Source organism: Epinephelus lanceolatus, chromosome 20 (genome assembly GCF_041903045.1).
Source record: "Epinephelus lanceolatus isolate andai-2023 chromosome 20, ASM4190304v1, whole genome shotgun sequence".
In the NCBI taxonomy this organism is placed as follows: domain Eukaryota; kingdom Metazoa; phylum Chordata; class Actinopteri; order Perciformes; family Serranidae; genus Epinephelus; species Epinephelus lanceolatus.
Window position 1 is genome coordinate 16,655,493 of NC_135753.1, and position 15,442 is coordinate 16,670,934.

General features: G+C 39.5%; 1 long non-coding RNA gene across 1 annotated transcript in view; it reads right to left on the bottom strand.

Annotated features, from left to right (window-relative positions):
- Positions 1 to 820: 820 nt before the first annotated feature.
- The window catches only part of LOC144458940 (uncharacterized), a 40,716-nt gene continuing 26,094 nt past the window's right edge, over positions 821 to 15,442 (bottom strand). The window contains exon 2 of the long non-coding RNA XR_013488277.1: positions 821 to 2,463. This is a non-coding gene — a long non-coding RNA (uncharacterized LOC144458940). The remainder of the gene's footprint in view (positions 2,464 to 15,442) is intronic.

Genomic DNA, 15,442 nt, shown 5'->3' on the forward strand with positions numbered 1-15,442 from the left:
CATAATGCCTCTGGCTGCGGCTATTGCCAGCTTGGAGGCATAAAAATGCAAAAAAAAAAAAAAATCTTAAAAACAAAGTCAGAAAGGACAAGAAACACAAGCTGGTAAACAATCAGGCAGGTAATAAACAAGTCAACAGTTTAGCCAGATTATTTTTCTCTCTGTTTGAAAGTAAAACTGAAAGAGAGAACCGGTTATGAAGGTAATAGCCATTCACTGTACTGGAAAACTTTGTCAGCACAACTGTGACAAATATGCAACAGTCTGTAAACTCTGAAGAGCGTTTAAACGCTTTGCTTGCTTTTACTTTTGTGGTTTTATTCTAATGGTCAGACAAAATGAGTATCTATGTTTTTTTTCTTACAGTTATTTAGACCATGTTGAGCCTGTCTCATTTGGTTTCTTACTACCTCAGACTTCTTTTTAATAATGTTGCTGCTTTCCCAGATCCCAGAAATGACTCTGGTGAGTAAAATATTACCAAGAAAAACAACTGCCAAAGCTCTGACAATAAGATCTGAGTTATAATAAAGCATGAAACAAGAACTGCGATGACTGGAAATTCTGCAGGACAACACCCGCAGAAAGCAAAACCTGTGTTGTGGTTAAGATTTCATAATAAGTGCACATACAGTGTCTTGTGTGTGTAATTGACCCTTGTGAGGAGTGTGAGGAGCTCATGTACAGATTAAACGCTTTCACTCTCTGCAGCTGTAAACAGGAGGCAGCGATGCAGAACAGCCTGGACCGGCTTCAGTGTAATGAGTACGCTTCACCCGCTTGTTGGACTCTAAGAAGAAACACACGCTCAGTAAACATCTGCCAGAGTGAGAGATTTATTCAGACAAGTGTGCAGCTTTTTCAAAACATACAACAGTGTTAAGTGCCAGAACAGACATACAACATGCACGCTGAATACACAAGGAAAAATGTATGTGGTTTTATAAACTATTGCGAAACAAATTCCATTCCTCTTTCAACTCGCTGTGGTTAGACTTCATTTACACTATAACACGAATTCTCAATGTATTCTGGCACTGAATCCTCATGACCTCAGCAATTATAAATTTGTCAAGCTGGGAAAATTTGAGCAGACTTCTCTCTTTCTTTTTTAAGAGCATGAAGATGGACACCTTCAAACATATTAACTCTGCAACAGAAAAGGTCTGAACGTGCCTATACTGGTATTTTTGCCTATTGTGATGTCATTTCTTGGAGTATCTTCAAAATATCTTCTTAAAAGGTTATGTAAATCAATAAACCACAACTATTGATAAAAGTATCAAAATTGTGTCAAAAAAAAAAAAAATCCAACATTTTTTTCACCTGATTTTACAGAATAAACACACAAAACATGTTGATCCAAAAGAGTTTCTACATGTCAAACATAAACAAAATATTTCTTAACACTCCGCAAGTTATTTGAAATATGTACATTATTGATTTTTTGAGATATGCTCATTTTTATAAGCAGAGTGCAAAGGCGTTAGAGTAAATTGTCTATTTATGTCTCTTGCCTGACGTGCTGTTTTGCACCATACTTAACATAGTGTAATGACATCATCATTAGCATACAACATGATGACCTGGAAGACAGAAGTCTTAGCTTTCTGCTGCGAAAAGAAAGGATGTTCTGGCTATTATGTTTTTTATTTTAGATCAATATATGCACAATTATACAGACAATGACCTCACGTGGCAATTATAGGGAAATACCGGCATAAATGTGGTGAAATACTGCGTTTGCACCACACATACGGTAAGGTTATGTAAGGTAACAACATTATGATGGAGAAAACAGACGCCTTAGCTTTCAGTTTCAAAAAGAATGAATACTCTTGCAATTATAGCTCTTATTTTAGAGCGATAAAAAGGATCATGCATACAATGAAAGGGTTATATTAAACAAATATCAACGTCAGTCCCCTTCAACTCTTTCTGCCTTTAAGTGAGTCAATGTGACGTCATGATCATTTACAAACCGCAGTGTTTAATACAGAGAAGACCCTTGTTGACTCCTGAACTCTGCACAGAAAAATTGCTCACTCACTATCAAGGCAACAACTCAAAAACATTCAACTCTTCGGATAAATGAAAAGCCCTGACAAGAGAACGCATTGCACATGAAAGTAATCAGCACTGTCCCTTTAAGCGCACCAGCATGGCAGTTGTAACATTAGGTACTTCCCAACCACAATGTAGATCACCACAGGGGCCCATTCAGGGTGTATCTGTGTCCTCTCAATGAAAGGGGGAAGTAGATAGTATTAAAAACCATGCTGTGTGTGTGTGTGTGTGTGTGTGTGTGTGTGTGTGTGTGTGTGTGTCATTAAGACGCAGTGAAACCGAATCCAACACTGACTGCTTCCACCTTTACATCCCCTCAGTATCTCCAGTCATCTTAAGCACAGCAGCTGCGAGTAAAAACCTGGGACTGCATGAGGGTCTGCAACACCACCCACCCTGCAAAACAGAGAGAGACAGGAGATGTTCAAGTACTGATATGACTCTTTGTGAGCTGACTTTTGTTTCATAATGCAAGTAAAAGTTTCAGCTCTGCAAATGAGCCACCCCTTTCATTATGAGTTGTGGGAGTGTTGGTTGTAAATTTTCTGTGAAATAAAAATGAAAAAGAAATCTTCATCTTCAGCGTAAAAACACAAATTTACATAACAGTTGGTGTCTGATCAACATGTTAAGAGTAAGAAAAGATATATAAAGAAAGTGGAATTACCACCTCACACTTTTATGCCTCCGCCAACCAGTCAGGTTGAAGTTTACAGTCATGTCTGTCCAGACTCATATGAAGCTACGACAAGAGACTTCTTCCCCAGCAGCACGGTTAGCACAGAAGATCTATGCCACCGGCACAGTTTCAAGGTGAACACCCAAGATTAGTCTCACCAGTTCAGTATCTAACCAAATGTCTCCCTTCTGGTCTGAGATATGATGTTGAATAATGTCCAAGAAAGTGCTTTATGCAGAACATTGTGATGTCACAGTGACACTGACCTTTGACCTGTTGGTTATGAAATGTCATCACTTCATAATATTTCTCCTGTTTGTCATTTGTGTGAAATTTTGTCATAATTAGCATTAGCACTCTGGCACAAAACATGTTTCATGAGGTCACAGTGACCTTTGTCCACCAAATTCTGATCAGTTCAACCTTGAGTCAAGTTTCGTTTGTTCCAAATTTAAGGAAATCCCTTTTAGGCGCTCTTGAAATGCCCCATTCACCAAAATGAGAGGGAGGGACAGACAACCTGAAAACATCATGCCTTTAGCCACGGCTTAAAAAGACTAAACAAAAGGACAAAAACAAATTAAGCATCACGATAGTTGATGCAGGATGTGGAAGTCCCCCCACCCCTAGCTGTGCCCCCACCACAGTCTCTCCCTCTCTACCTGACACAGCTCAAAAGTCAAAATGCTTTTTGATGTCATTCTTTAAGCCCACTCTTCTATACCCATGGCAGTTTTGTGCATTGTGCTCTCTGTTATGGCTGAGCATATTGCTTGTCTAATCCCGAGAGAATATTGAGAGCGTAGCCATCGATGCTAGGTGTAACTTTATTTCCATTTGTTGCAGTAAATGGTTAAATCTATGACAAAAGTGTTCCTGACTGAACCATCTTGTATGGTTTTCAGCTGGTCGGGGTTACATTCTCATGTAGCTCTGAATAAAGTCTGTTTTTTTAGGTAAATATTCCTAATAAGCTGGTGACCCAGCAGTTTGTTCCAGCTCATCATTTCAGCCGTATAATGAGTTGTACACTCAAACCCGAGACTCTGTGGTAAAAGTCTTGTCTGTCTTTCTCAACACATTTCCCCAAAATTCAGCCTGACATCTCTGTTATGTCCCAGAGTTTTGCAGACTCAGACAAACTGCTGAATTTGGTTGGATCTCAGCCCACTTTAGCCGGCTCACAGGCTGTAAACCCCATGACAGTGCAGAGTAGCGTCTGTGTGTGTCTGGAATGCATGTATGCAGTACATGTCATACATCCAATGTGTTGTGTTGAGGCAACTCAACACATTGGATGTACGTGTCATACATCCAATGTGTTGAGTTTCCTCACTTTCAGACACCTTGTTTGGTTGCGAGTGGAAAAACCATAATCATGTTATTTACTGCATGTCCTGTGAAGATATGGGAGCAAAACAAGCTATTTTTGCATGAAGGGGTCTTTAAATTCAATTCTAGAAATGTGTCACACACAAGGACACTCTTAAAAAGAGCATAAAAAATGGCTGTCACCATATTTCAGCCTAAAATCAAGACTAAGATTCTTCTTGTTAAACATCAATGCACCATCAGAAAGCAGGGTTTGCTTCAAGGTTTCTCACACATTAATTTATTTGTGGCAGCCACAATATAAATATTTCCCGCCACAACGATTTTCTCTCTCTCTTAAAGACATTGGGTGCATTCAGAAACAGCAAATCTGGGCACACTCTGGCATAAACTGGACCAGTCATTAATTTGGAGCGCAGTTGGAACACACCATTCGGTTATTCAGAGCACCACACTCTTGGAGATGCAGAGCAAACTCTGGGCACTCTGTATGCGGAGACGGAGCAGCAGAGCTCTAAAGCCCTGTTTCCACCAAGCAGTACAGTACGGTACAGTTCAGTTCAGCATGCTTTTTTTCCATTTCCACTGCGAAAAGTTGTGGATATTCTAATCCTCACTCGGAGAAAAGAAAAGGGTTGCATAGTGTTGAGCTGTGGCAACACTAAACCCCCGAGCTTGCCTGAGAGGAACTACGTAGACAAATCCACTATTTTTTAATTTCCCATGGAGAGAGACTCTCACTGCAGCCTGTTTTAATTTGTTCTGAAAATGTCGGCACACAGCGTCGTTCTGTGGACAATAAACGAGGTGCAGACTTTCCTTTGTGTCACCAATAATGAGGAAATACAGTGAGAGCTGGACGGAGCAGTGAGTGACAACAACCCCGCCCACATGAAAGAGTACTGTTTGTGGTGGAAACACTAAGGTCTAGGTACCATGTCTGAAGGGTTATTTTTGGTTCCAAAGGTACCATACAGAAAATGTTTGTTTGAAACAGGGCTTAAGGTTAGTGGAACTTGGCTGTTAATTCACATAGAAACAGAAAGCTCTATTTCATCGAATGGTGTTATCATTTTGGTGTCAGATTGTATTTATGAACACACCCTTTAACAATGGAACTGTCTGCATCTATCATTTTTCCAACCTATTTTAAATTACAGTGGTTGCATCAAGCGCTTGGTCTAACCTGTGAAACGGCAGCAACACACACCGTCACCTAGTGCCACTCATAGAATCTAATTAACACTGTTACCGATATTAGATAGCAGGGGGGAGACATCACCAAAGAGCTCTAAATTCTTATTTCTCCCAAAATTTGGAGATAAACACTCACACAAGAACACTCAACAATCTGCATGAAAATCAATTTTTAACTCTTTGTTGTGGGACTCTGGTGCAGATCTTATATCTTCAACACATTTTCTAATTTTGGGAGCATTTTATGTAGAAGCTATTTTTTCATTAACTTCAGTGATGAGGGTCTTCTTGACACAGGAAGGAACTTTTGGGTGCACAGGGATTTTAAAATCCAGTTTAAAATGATCTGCTCCTTTAAAGGAATTCTTCAACTACAAAATTATCATTTGCATATCAATCACTCGCCCCATGTTACATTGAATTAGTAAAGAAAACTTTGTTTTCCTTTAATTCCTCCACAGTTATCAGTGAATCCAAAAACTGCAACAATTCTTGATGAATTGAAGTCATTGGGGTTCATGTTTAACGACAGCAAAGCTATATCAAAACATCATTTTTTAAACTCTCGCACAACCCGTGCAGTATAATCCAAGTCTCATTTATCCATTTGTATACTAAGTACTTCCCACACACATCCACATTGCTAAACACATGCTAGTATTTAAAACACTTCTGCATTAATAGTCACGGGCTTGGACAAGTTGCACGCCTGCGCTGTTTATGCGTAAGTGTTTCATAATCATAAGGTATTAGCACGAAATGAAAATGCATGTGTTGGCTGTTTTTGGATTCTTCGTTAGCCACGGTGACATGCGAGAAAAACAAAGTTTTCTTCCCAAACTCAGCATAACACAAGATGAGAAACTGACATTGTCGTGCTAGACTACTCTGTTAGAATGTCTGTGGGTGGAAATCACTATATTGACGTTTCTGTACTTTACTCAACTTAGGTGGGTGAGTACTGAACATACAGCCATTTAAATCAGTGAAAGCAACTACGCTGGGTTGCGGACTCTAGCTCGGGCACAGAACAGCGAGCTAGCACTGTCCATGCAATGAGCTGCAAGCATTGTCCAACCTTTACTGACTGACTCCTGTGAAAACTTGCGGTCTTCATATTTAATCGTGTCACGGCAACTAACCAATCAACACTCTACATCTAGCAACAAGGAACACATTTGAAAGGGAAGAGAGGGGTACAAAATTAAGCATCGTGAACTGCCTTACAATATACAAATGATAATTTGGGGGGTGAAGAATACCTTTAAAGAGATACTCCAGTGATTATTATACTCCCATAATGTTGGTGCACTTGTAAGAGACAGATTTGAAAAAGAAATAAATTAAAAAAAGGTAATTTTTGTATTGCAGACAATAAAATAAAATGAAAGATTAGACTCAACTTAGTCGACTATAATATATGAATGAATGTGTGCAGTGAGTGAAATGGCCCTTTAAATAAAAAAGAATCCAGGTATGTTCTAGTGAACCAGCCTCCTACATTACATTCACAAAGGTCATGTCATATTTGGTGCTTCTATCAGTGTCCCATTATAAGAGCATTACATGGTTCACATAGAGGTTGGCTTCTTGGGCAGCTGAGTGGCTGGAGAAAAAAAAGAAAAAAAGCAGGGATGCCACGTGTCAGAGAAAATGTATTTCCAGGGGGCTGACAGAAATTTCAAAGGAATGTGGGCGAGGTTGTAACCAACACGACCCAACTGGCACCATGCCCCGCTGTCTTCTCACGTGATCCCACACTATTTGTGGAGGGTTGGTATCTGAGTGCGGCCCGGCTAAAACTGGCACTGAGATCACATGTATCTTTACAGTGAGGAGAGACGGGCGCTGCACACTCATATCAGTACTGCACTTTCATTTATGCACTACTGCTATTTATACATGATAAGCAGCAACCAGACTAACTGCTGCTGAAACACTGAGGCATGCAGGAGAGCTTTTATGACATTTCCTCCCTGTGACTTTGGTTCGCTGTGGGAAATCCCATTTCATCTGATGTTGATTAAACCAGGTCACTTGATAACAACGGCGCTTGAAGGGATAGCCTCGTCTACAATAGGTCACTGGCTGGCTGCCGTCCATAAAAGCTCTAATGCCATGATACCAGCAGGATTTCTCTGTAATAGAGGCAACACATTAGACTGGAATCACAGTGTAACATCAAATCACGTTTAACTATCTGAAGAGGGAATATGGTCAGAGGTACAGGGGATGCTCAGGAGCATAAGTAGAAATATACAAAAGTAAGAGAGGAACAAGCCACACAAATGCTGTAAGTGGTTGTCTCAGGTTGCTGTGTCCACACACTGACTTCTTCTAAACAAACCATCCTCTTTAAATACAACAAAACATTACAGTTTCTTGCTGTTTTCTGCTCTCCAGGACACAGGCAGAGTGACAGCTTGTTCACACCACAGCTCAGTCTCCTGCTCTCTGTGGCCACCGCCACTGTACTTAAAAGCAGCTGATTCTCACTTACATAGTTATCTGTTTTTGTCAGAAAAACTTGGACCTAGCTCACACGTGCACGGATATTTTGAAAACTTGTGTTTTTCCTGTCCACACAAGCAGTGTTTTGAAAAAATCTCGGCCTAAATGACAGTACAGAAACAGAACTGAATTGCTGCCAAACACAAGCCAAACCAGCAGGCAGTGATATAAGCGCAAAAAAGAAAAAGATGATGATGTTGGCCAGTCAGAAGCCCGGAAAAAAGCTATTACCAGAAGGCTACCTGGCTCATACGCATTCTGATGCTGCTGTTTCTCAATGTAGTGGAAGAATAACTGTATACTTATGTGTAAAAATCCAACAAGTTATGTTTGCAAAGCCAGAGCCAGCACCATTTGGTTGCAAGAAATAGAGATAACATTACAAAACCATTACAAGCAAAAAACTCCCTGTATCCCTGTCTATATGTCCACACTAAAAAATAGTTTGTGAAAATTTTCAGAAATCAGAAAAGTTTTACAAAAGTTTTCAGTGACCTAAAACGCAGTTTGCTTGTGAACAAAAGGGCAAAAATGCATTGAAGAAGCTACAGTTTTGAAAGTGCGGACTAGGCTTTAGGCCACATCCACACTTATCTGTTTTTGTTTAAAAGCACACAACTTTTGCTACATTTTCATGTAGCGTCCACACAACTCCGGAGGATTCAAACCCTTAAAACATCAAAACATATGTTAAGCGAGCAAGCAGACACAGTGACTTCTGAAAATGACACAGACATTCACATTCGCTTCCTGATTGGGTCTTATCAGTCTTCCTTTATTTGCTTTGCAATGACTACCAATCTATGTTTTCTGCTGTCTTGACTGCCTTATACTCGTGTTACTTTCAGTAACAGTTCCATCTCTTCGCAGTCGAGCCCAGCAAAGGAACTTCTGGTCTTACTTTCCACTGATGTTCTTCCTCCATTGTATTTTCTACAACTAAGCAACCGACCGTAGAGACGATCTGCTTCATGTTTATATGCAGGCACGTCCATGACGAGTATATTTGAATGCTCATTTGATATGCGTTTTCAAATGTATTTGTGTGGATAAAATGAAAACCTATCATTCTGAAGCTGCTGCTGATGATATCCTTATTTTTTAAATCGCGACCTAGTCTGACAAGGTTAGCAGAAAGGTTAATGCTTTGGTCTGTGTTTTGCAAAAGTTCTGTTTACACTTCACACACTTAAAAACCAAAATTACATTTTTATTAAGATTTATATACTCTGGAGGCCATTCTGAAAAAGCACCATTTGGGGGGAGAAAGTAAAAAGTAAAAGTTCTTCACCCTGATGAGTTTACTTCATTGGTTACTGCGTCATGGAGGATCAGGCAGGATATAAGATCTGCAATGAACTGCTTCCAACTAGTTGAATAAAAGCAACGTCAGCCCCTTTAAGTCACCAGCAACTAAACTCGTTGACCTTCGGCTGCTTCATATCTGTACTGTAACGTGAACCGGCAGGAATGTGCAGCAGTGTCAATGCTAGCAGCGGCTGCTCCGACGATGATTTGCGACCCGTCTTTCATCGAAAACAAGCTCATTACCCGAAAAACCTCTTGACTGGACTGACAAACACGAGGGTGACAGTCAGCAGAAACAATCCTGGAGGGAGGTTAAAGGTCTGACCTGGACTGTCCTGGGGTTGAAAGACCACCCAGAGCTCACAGATCACCACCGTGAGATCTCAAGACTCCTGTATACTTAGTCAGAGAAGACTGTTAGTAAGCTGCAAAGCCAGACATCTCAAACTGCACACGAGCGTGCAGATTTATGTGATGTACGTAATATTCAGTCTGAAACTTTCCCCGAGTGCAGCAGGGGAGCCTCGTCACTCCTCGCCGCGTGTTGCTGAGTTCAGGGCCAGGCCTTGCTCAAGAGCTCCAGCCTCATTAGCAATCCGTATTTCAGAGATTTACCCACTGACACGCTGACCGACAGCTGCTCCAGAGGAAAGCCAGCGGGCAAAAGAGGAGCTGCTCGATAATGGGGCACTTCCTAAAATCATCCATGTACAAAGCGGAGATTTCTCCTCATACTGAGACTCTGTTATCCAGTGGAAGTGTGCTACATCTTTTTCTGCCAAACCAGAAATAAATTGGCACAGACTTCTCAGCTACTCTTTGTAATGAGTCAGCATTGCTAATGTTTCTCTTCACACAGCTGCTAGCCTCATAAAAAGTCCATTTTCTGGTGCCAAGGACCACACATATGAAAAAATAGGGGGCATTTTAGTGGTCTCTTCCTGCCTCTCTTTCAGTCACATGAATAGATACAAATGAGACCACAATGAGAAATGAATACACCTTTTTATTTCTCTGAATGCAGTTCAATCGGATAGAAACGAACAGCTGATGGAGGCGGCGTGTCAAATCAGGCTGCTATCAGGTTCAAGGTGCACAGAGAGAGAGCCCTCCCCTCCTTAACGTCTTTTTACACGAGGAGCCAGTGAAGTCATCACAGCTGCTGTGGCTCTCCCATAGAGGCTGAGTGAAAGGTCGTCCCTCCAGCTGAGGGCTGTAAATCCAAGACGTAAAACGGGGAAGACGTACGCTCCATTCAACAGGTGCAAATCCTGAGTGAATGCACACACGTTTTTTTTTCTTCCTCTGAAGGAGCAAGGACAAAGAGGAGCGAGACAGGAGCATTCAGCCTGGTGAACGACGCTTAAACCGCCTTAATTATAAACAATGATAGTCCTTCATGAAACCACTGCAAATTAAAGAAGACGGACAGAAACTTGGCTTGTTTGACTCATTTTTAAGTTTTTTGTGGATGCAGTGTGTGAAGAGTGTAAACAATCAGACATCTATATGTGACACACGACAACCAAGTGAAACTAGCTGAGAGATGTTTCCTCACGTCTGTTTGCGGAGTGCTGCACTTCTCAACTTCCTCTTAATAAAAGATCTGTCACATGAGCTGCATCTAATGAAAGTGAAATACTGACCATGGCGGTATATTATACATCAGCACAGACAACAGGAGATGAATAATGTATGAATGCTTATTTTCTAACATAAATCTTTTTGCTAATGCACATTTAATTTCAAGGCCACTCGACAGCTCAACCATTACTCAACAGAAGCAGACACACTCTTTGTTCTGTCCTTTGAAAACATGTTAAAAATGATGTTTTAGGCTACAAGTTTCTGTGAAATAAAGTCTATATTATTATATTAAAGGTGATACTATCATTTGAGCATAAAACACAAACACACTGTATAATGTTTTGTTCTATGAAGCCCATTTTTGCCAATATGATAAAAAAAAGTCCTGGAAGTCATTATCATAAAAAGATTTTTAACAAATAATGACTTAGTATCTCAAAATAATGACCTACTTATCTCAGTCATTATTTGGAGATACTAAGACATTATTACGAGGTACTAAGTCATCATTTTGAGGTACTAAGTCATTATTTGGAGATACTAAGATATTATTTTGAGGTACTTGGTCATTATTTGGAGGTACTAAGTCATTATTTGGAGATACTAAGACATCGTTACAAGGTACTAAGTCATCATTTTGAGGTACTAAGTCATTATTTTGAGATACTAAGACATTATTTCGAGGTACTAAGTCATTATTTGGAGATAGTAAGACATTATTTGGAGGTACTAAGTTATTATTTCCAGATACTAAGACATTATTTCGAGGTACTAAGTCATTATTTGGAGATAGTAAGACATTATTTGGAGGTACTAAGTTATTATTTCCAGATACTAAGACATTATTTCGAGGTACTAAGTCATTATTTCGAGATACTAAGACATTATTTCGAGGTACTAACTCATTATTTTGAGGTACTAACACTATTTGGAGATACTGAGTCATTATTTCCAGAGAAAGACAATATTTAGAGAAAGATTCTCTTATTTCTCTTACTTACATTGGTCTAAACCACTTGTCGTTCATTGGCTCATCTGACAAACTCATTTCCTGGTGTAGTTTAACTAATTGATTCCCAGGCATGTCTCTACTTTAATTAATTGATTTCGTCAATAAGCGTTGCCTCACATCACATGGGGAAGGAGAGATAAGAGATGGGAAAGATGTATGACTTCCGAGCCTTTACGTCACGGGAGAACTGGAGATGGTTATGTCAATGCAGAGTTGATCATGTGAGTGTTACAAATACTGTCCATTGACAGTATAGCAGGGCCGACTAATCGATTACTCAGATTTATCAGTCAGATTCAGTCATTTGTCAAGCGGAAACAACAAATATTTGTTGGTTTCTGCTTCTCAAATGTAAGAAATTGCTGCTTTTACTACATTCTTTGACGTAAATATGTTTGTAAATGGACCAATGGTCAAACATAAAAGTAATATGAAGATGTCACTTTGGTTTTTTCACTATTTTCTGACCCTAAATAGACCAAACAAACAAAATAAATGTCTATGCAGCCCTACAATGTGGCACTATATGTTTGAAATAGGGATTTAATTGCCTTAAACACAGGGTTTTAAGTATTCAGGCATCCATGTTTGTTTGCTTATTTTATCCACCTTTTTTTTTTCATTAAGATTCAGTTTCCCCAGTTGAAATTACATCATTGATGTTGGCATGAACCAAGTCCAAAACGGCCACTTTCCCATGTGATATGAAAACAGCATGAAGACCTGAGTTACGACATACAGTTCTCCCGACCAGTAGAGGAGCAGAAGACAGGTATTCTAAGCTGGGTATAGACGGTATGAGTTTAGTAATTTTCATGCCCCAATTCCTGTGGTACAAGTAAATCATCTGCGATGTACAGACAAAGCTCACGATTTATGTGCTCACACTATACGGTTCGATCGACAAGCCACGAACTGAGTGCTCATGCTGTACGTATGAAATAGAAAATAAACTGCCCGCTGGTCCCTGGAAACCAATCTGGCTATTGACAACTGTCAGTAAAGATTTGTTTGAAAACTGCAAGGCAGGCAGGCATTTGTTGCTAGTGGAGGTCTCTTAAGTTACACCTGTATGGTTCACAAAAAGCCATCATTGCCAACATTTTTCTAATAGATATTAGTTGTGATAGGAAAAGGAAACATCAAAGAGGCATGTATGCTGTTGCCACAACTCAACCAATGTGGCCTCCATATTTTCTGTCCTTCACGACACATTGTGTTGCTATGGTACTTTCAGACACTGTTTGTCACTGCCTGGAGGTGCAGTGAGGATAAAGGCATTGATCTTTGGGAATGGACACATGGCTCTGCTTCAACTGTGTGAGAGCCTGACAATGGCCGACCAAAATTTCGGACTTATCGGATATTCATTCGAATTTCCAATGGCCAGTCAGGAGCAGTTGATCGGGGTATGATCGGACCTTGCTTCCCCTAGTACACTGCACGGCAAACAACACCCAACAAAACCTGATATCAGTCTGACTCAAATTGTGCACCTCATGTGTCAAGTCAGAAATGGGCTCAAATTGTACAGTGCATGCCCAGCTTAAACTAAAGCCCTGTGTCTTGTACGGTGTCCTTGAGTGCTTTGAAGGCACCTAATAATTATTATGCATACTAATGAGCTCAACAGGGTCTTCAAAAACTAAGTTCTTGTCCTACCTTTATAACTCTTAATGACTCTCATTAGCTTAAAATATGGATGTAGCCTACTGTAATTTTTTATTTTTACAGGATAAGCAGGACTGTTTGGAAGCATTTCTGAATTCTGAATATGACTGCTCATTACAGAACAATAACAAGACTAATATGGGAGATGTTTTTGGTAGACCTGATAGCAACTGTGAGCTTACAGTGGCATGAAAACCAATAAATAAAACAGTACAAAACAAACTTCTACTAAAGTAACTTTTACTTTCACTCAAGTCAAACTACAACACTAACCTTTCCGACTTCACAGGTTCAAGAGTCAAAACCTAGATTGACAACAGTTTACAAAATCATGTGCAATCATAAATAAATAAATACAGTAACTGTAGTCTTAAAGATAAAAGTTCTTTTTTTGAGCCAAAAGATTTGTTCAGGTCACTTCAAGATCACACTGGGTCACAAACTAAGTTGATAAACCACCAGCATGGTCCACAGTGCACATTGTTTTACTGACTCCCTCTTAAACAAGTACATTTGTGTGACATTGGTGTATGACATAGGAACAGAAGAGGCATATGATTCCTATAGACAGATCGTCATGCTGATATAAGACCGTCTGTTCCCAACGACATTCATGGAATTTCACCCTGTTTATTCTTCTTTCATCTTTGCTTCCAGTCATTAAGAAGCATCCCACACAAATCCAATAACTGAACAACCAGGCCTCACATTAGCATTCTGATGGCAGTGTGTTTATTTCCTGCTGCAAGAATGACACCATTATCATTCTCGGAAAAAAAACAGGAAAGAAACTTAATTTGGGTCTTTCCACTTTCTTAGCTCCTAATTTGCTTGATAGCAGAAGCAGAGAAATGAAGTAAAAACTCCTAAGTCAGTTACATTGAGCAGTTTTGGTGATGGAACACAACAAAGTACGTTTACTAAAGTACTGCAAACAATGTTGAGGTACTTGTACTTGACGTGACTCCATTTTATGTTACTTTATACCCGTTTCACTAAATTTCACTCGGAAATATTGCAATTTTTATTCCATTATATTTGTCAGCTTTTGTTAAAAGTTACTTTGAAGATTTAGATGATTAATATCAGGCTTAATCAACTAAGAAATAATGATGTATAACTATTACTTAAGTAATTAAAATAAGCTTTACCAGCTGCAATATTTAAGTGCTGACCACATTCATGGATTAATAATTATAATCTGGGTTATATATGTACTATTGTAAAAGTCCTGCATTCAAAATCTTACTGAGTATTTTTACATTGTGGTATTGCTAGTTTTACTTTAAAGAGCAGTTCATCTCAAAATCAAAAATACATATTTTTCCTCTTACCTAGCACCCTTAGTGCCATTTATCAGTCTAGATTGTTTTGGTGTGAGTTGCAGAGTGTTGGAGATATCGGCCATAATGTCTGCCTTCTCTTGAATATAATGGAACTAGTTGGCACTCGGCTTGTGGCGCTCAAAGCGCAAAAAAAATAAAAAAATAAAAATTGAAACACTCAACAGCAATGTCTCTTTCCAGAAATCATGACCTGATTACTCAAGATAATGCACAGACTTTGTTGTGAGTAGGACCCGTTTTCTTTTTACCAAACTACACCGCCAACCGTATCACTGCACAGGAGAAAATGTGCAAATACTGCTAGCTCACCTAGCACCACTGAGCTAGCAAACGTTACAGCTCAGCTGAGGAGAATGTTTATATCTCATGTTGTAAAGCCTCTCGCCCATGAGTAGATGCACATTTCCTTCTGCACAGTGATACAGTTAGTTGGTGTAGTTTGGTAGAAAGAAAATAGTTCCTATGTGAAACTGCTCACAACAAGGTCTGTGGATTATCTTGAGTAACTGGGTCATGTTTCTGGAAAGAGACATTACTACATTTTTCAAGTTTATTTTTATGGTGCTTCAATCACCACAAGCAGAGTGCCATCTAGTTCCATTGTATTGGAGAGAAGGCAGACATCTCTACGGCTGATATCTCCAACACTCGACAACTCACACCAAAACAATCTCGACTGATAAACAGCACTACAGATAGGAGTAAAAATATGTAATTTTGATTTTAAGATGA